The sequence below is a fragment of the Maniola hyperantus genome, chromosome 4 (assembly GCF_902806685.2).
Source record: "Maniola hyperantus chromosome 4, iAphHyp1.2, whole genome shotgun sequence".
Taxonomy (NCBI): domain Eukaryota; kingdom Metazoa; phylum Arthropoda; class Insecta; order Lepidoptera; family Nymphalidae; genus Maniola; species Maniola hyperantus.
The window spans coordinates 15,492,984-15,497,927 of record NC_048539.1 but is presented as its reverse complement, the minus strand read 5'-3'; the positions used below and the strand labels follow the sequence as shown (position 1 = coordinate 15,497,927).

Here is a 4,944-nt window from a genome sequence, read left to right as displayed (position 1 = left end):
TATTTATATTATTTACTCCCTCCTTAAGCTCCTTAAGAAAAAAGCTGTGATAGCCTAGTCACTAGACTATTAGAAGGCGACTATTACCACTAGGCCCTAGTGGTTAGGACGTCCGTCTTCTAATCGGAGGTCGGGGGTTCGATCTCGGGCACGCACCTCTGACTTTTCGGAGTTATGTGCGTTTTAATTAATTAAATATCGCTTGCTTTAACGGTGAAGGAAAACATCGTGAGGAAACCTGCATGCCTGAGAGTTCTCGATAATGTTTTCAAAGGTGTGTGAAGTCTACCAATCTGCACATGGCCAGCGTGGTAGACTATGGCCAAAACCCTTCTCACTCTGAGAGGAGACCCGTGCTCTGTAGTGAGCCGGCGATGGGTTGATCATGATGACTCCCTCCTTACCCTAGTTCCTTTTAGATCACAGAGAATTCAACCTCAAGAGTACTCGTATACAAGGTTTTGCATGAAAACGAAATCGGGAGGACAGGGGAGAATGCTTTGTTATGATTGGTGGACTCAAAAGTCAAGTAATCAAGACAATGTGCGGAATGAGGGTACCGAACGGGCGTCTGCAGAGTGCAGACGTTTATGCTAAGCTTGGAGATCGGGGGTGTCCGGCTATTAGGCGTCCATGGGTGGTGGCCTTCTGCGTTTTAGATGTATTTTTGAATCGACTGCCCCTTCAGAAACAGCTGATGAGGACGCACTTGAGGACAATGCGTAGAGAAACTTTCAGCTTTTATAAAATAACTAGCGACCCGCCCCGGCTTCGCATGGGTGCAACGTAGATACTAATGTGGGGTCATTGAGGTGTCATTGCCTCGGTAACTCAAATGAGAGGATTTTTTTTCCGACCTAATTCACATTTATTCAATTTCTCTAGGGATCTCTAATTTTTTGAGAATTAAACTACAGCTATAAAACATCCTCTTGAATCACTCTACATATTGGTGAAAACCGCATTAAAATCCGTTGCGTTCCTAGCGTGATGCGTGATGAAGGTCTGGCCCTTACAGGCTACAAGTCGGTAACTTCAATTTCATAAAAAATTCACAAAAATTTCAGATTTCGGTTTCCCACTCACAAAACCTCATTCCTTAACAAAAGTGTTTGTGTCATGGCGGTAAAGATATATAATAAGATACCAGGGGAGATAAGGAAATGTAATAATATAAATAAATTTAAGAATAAATTGCATGATTTTTTAATAGACAAGACATTATATAACATTAACGAATTTTTTTCAACTTAGACATTTTTAAATTTTGAATTTTAACATAGACAAAGACAACGTGCGTCAAATTACTTATAGTTATTGTTTTACTAGGTTTACTAATTGTTTTGCATGCCTAATATTTAAGGCGAAACATTTCTACTGGACAATTTTATGTAATAACATCTCGTTGTAAAATGTTTCCGCAAATAAAGAATCTTTGAATCTTTGAATCTTTGAAATTTTATAAAAGCTGAAAGTTTCTCTGCGCATTGTCCCCAACACAGGGAGGAACGATTAGGGGCTAAGAAGTTTGGATCATGGTGGTTTTGGCAGATAACGGGAATAGTACAGAATCAGTCAATATCGTTTTCATCGGTTTGATAAATACTTGCTTTATTAAGGAAAACAGGAAGTTAGGTAGGTATGTACTGTTAAGTACATTATGTATTCGGAGTTATTACAGCAAACAAACCCCCTGCTGGCATGACGCCAAACGAGATAGTTTTGGTATACCTACCTACCTATTAGCTTTTATATTATATAGGAGTAAGATGGGGACGCCACACTGGCGCCATAAACTCTATCAATGGACTCCCAACTGTTCTATTACAATTTTGTTCAATTACGATCAGACCTAGTAGGTACTTATCCATATACTGATGTGGATGTAGGTACATCCACATAAGTATATGGATAAGATAAAAACCGGTCAAGTGCGTGGCGGGCCACGCGCAGTGTAGGGTTCCGTAGTCACAATCCTCGAAAACACATGTACTCCTTAACCTGTGAACCCTACTTAGGCATGATAGTTTAACTTCAAAATTGATTATATATACTACTGCTGTGAATTTTCTCACGTTCCCATATACTACCATTTGGCTGATAGAGGGAGTGGGGGACACGACGACGACACCTGACTCTAATAAAAATTATCACTTTAAAACATCATATTTTTAGAAAACGAATCTAGAAATTGAAAAATGATGTTCCTACACCTGCAGTATTTTTAAAACATCTATTCAACGATACCCCACCCTATGGGGTAGACGATAACAAAAAATTCATCCCCACTTTACATGTACTTTGTATGTACCCTAAAAAAAATTTTTATCAAATTTTTATTTCACCACTTTGTCGGCGTGATATACCCATGCCAAATTACAGATTTCTAGCACTAATAGTCTCTGAGATTAACCGAGGACGGACGGACAGACAAACGGACGGACATGGCGAAACTATAAGGGTTCCTTGTTAACTACGGAACTCTGAAAAGGGTTATTCCATACCTACACATTGTATTTCTCTCAACAATTTATTAGCAATTAAATGTTTCAATGTACTCATTACTGGCTACAAGGTTGCCGCTTGTTTTAAAAATCATTGAAGATCTAGTTGTAGCACATATAGGTAACGTTGTTACCTACATAAGTAGGTAAGTATATGGTCTACCTAATGTAAAATATAAAAACCCTGTTTCCTATGTAGGTATTTATTGTTTGAACTGCACTACAAACCAACCGATATTTCTTAGTTACCATAAATTCTTAGCAAGACAATAGTAAAATTTACCTCTAGAAATGGCTCAACCGTGAATTAAGGTTTAGGAACTACATAGGGCATACTCTAGACGGTAGACTACTGTATTTAGTTTTTGAATCAAGTTTGAATACAGTTTAGATTTAAGACAGGTGCTCGAACTGTGCACAGCGTAGGTCAACAGCCAGACAGGGATGCTTCTTTGTTCTACGGGCAAGTCCGTCGCGCCATCCTGGGACGTTTACCCCACGTAGATCCTTTACTATACCCACTCTAATATTATAATATCAATTTTTAGTATTTCTAGCCTCGCCACGGAATCAAGGATGACGAACTCATGAAAACAACGGAAGCTGTAGGTAGACGAGTATTTTTAGGGTTGTAGGGTTCCGTAGCCGAATGGCAAAAAACGGAGCCCTTATAGATTCGTCATGTCTGTCTGTCCGTCCGTATGTCACAGCCACTTTTTTCCGAAACTATAAGAGCTATACTGTTGAAACTTGGTAAATAGATGTATTCTGTGAACCGCATTAAGATCTTTACACAAAAATAGAAAAAAACAATAAATTTTTGGGGTTCTCCATACTTAGAACTGAAACTCAAAAATTTAATTTTGAGTTTTATTACGCGGGGTATCTATGGATAGGTCTTCAAAAATGATATTGAGGTTACTATCATTTTTTTCTAAACTGAATAGTTTGCGCGAAAGACACTTCCAAAGTGGTAAAATGTGTCCCCCCCATTTTTAAAATTTGATTACTGATACATAAACAAATAATACCTGAGTAACACAGATCGATTATAACATGAATAACCGTAATCACCATTAAGCTCAACGTGATCAAATACTTTCACCTGTTGATGGTGTTTGTTAAACTTAAATAATCACCATAGACGTAAAGAACAACTACTTGTGAGTTGTGAGTCATCTCGGCTGGTTGCAGTAAAATTAATAGCTTGGCAAACATCCACATGATGAACATGATGTTTCCAGCATTCAACCAGAGTCTACTTAATAAAGTAGACTCTGGTTGAATGCTGGAAACTTGCTAATACAAAGAGGTAAGAAGTCATTAAAAATGTTGAAAGTCTATAAGCAAGAGGAAGTTAAAAAAAATGTGTGTGTTATTGTTGAAAATAATGCTCAGCAATGGTTTCCGTGTATGCACTTGAATTACATTTAGGTACGGTTATGGTTAAAAATATTATTTCACAAATGCCAAACTTACTACAAATTACATTAACATAATGGCATTGATTTTATCAGAGTAGTCCTGTTCATTTAAAACTCTCATTACCGAGTTTTATAAAATACCTACCTTTAAATCTCACAAAAAAGTCGTTCTGGGCTTGATTCTTGATTTGGTCAATCAAGGAAATGTTTATTAGAAATTGATTTGGCAAAGTATTCCAGTACGATGTCTTGCTGAGATCAATAAAGTGCCGTTTTCATTTGAGCCTGGACTTGAGGTAAATTGAGGCTGCTCAAATGGATCCGTTAGCTCGTATGTCTTGAATAAATGTATAGTTGGTTGAGGACCCTTTAACTTGGAGTGCGACAACATGTATGACTCGGCGTTTGGCTCATGGCGCGGTGTGACTCGAGATGAGGAAGGGTCACCAGCTGCCGTTTATCCCAATATTGTCCCTAGTGTATACGAAACTTAAGAGTACAACAACAGTAAGCAACTATCATTTTACGTTTTCTAAGTAAAGATAACGTTAATGAAAGTATTAATTTTATCTGGTGACATAGCACTCATATACAAGCTATCAGCACTCAATTTGCGGTCTATCTTTATTACACATCAGACGATGGCGATGACTGTTTGAAAAACACCAACGTATTTATAAACTCTTAGGCACTTCGGCTAAAATATTATATCACATAAGCGACAACATATAGGCGCGTCAAACAAGAACTAAAAACCGGCCAAGTGCGAGTAAGACTCGCGCACCGAGGGTTCCGTGCTCGGGTATTTTTTTTCGACATTTTGCACGATAAATCATAAACTTATGCATAAAAAAAACTGTTATAGAATATACAAGTAAAGCCCTTTCATATAATACCCCACTTTGTATAGTTATCTTACTTTGAAAATTGAAAATACCTCTATGATCGTACACGCATAGGCGCGCGTTATGTGTAAAAATCAAGTTAATCTAAGTTGCCAACGCAATCAAAAAAAA

The 4,944-nt window shown here is 37.7% G+C and overlaps 1 protein-coding gene across 2 annotated transcripts in view; it reads left to right on the top strand.

Moving 5' to 3' along the window:
* Nucleotides 1–4,944, top strand: part of LOC117997127 (uncharacterized) — a 103,663-nt gene that overhangs the window by 90,944 nt on the left and 7,775 nt on the right. The window lies entirely within an intron of this gene.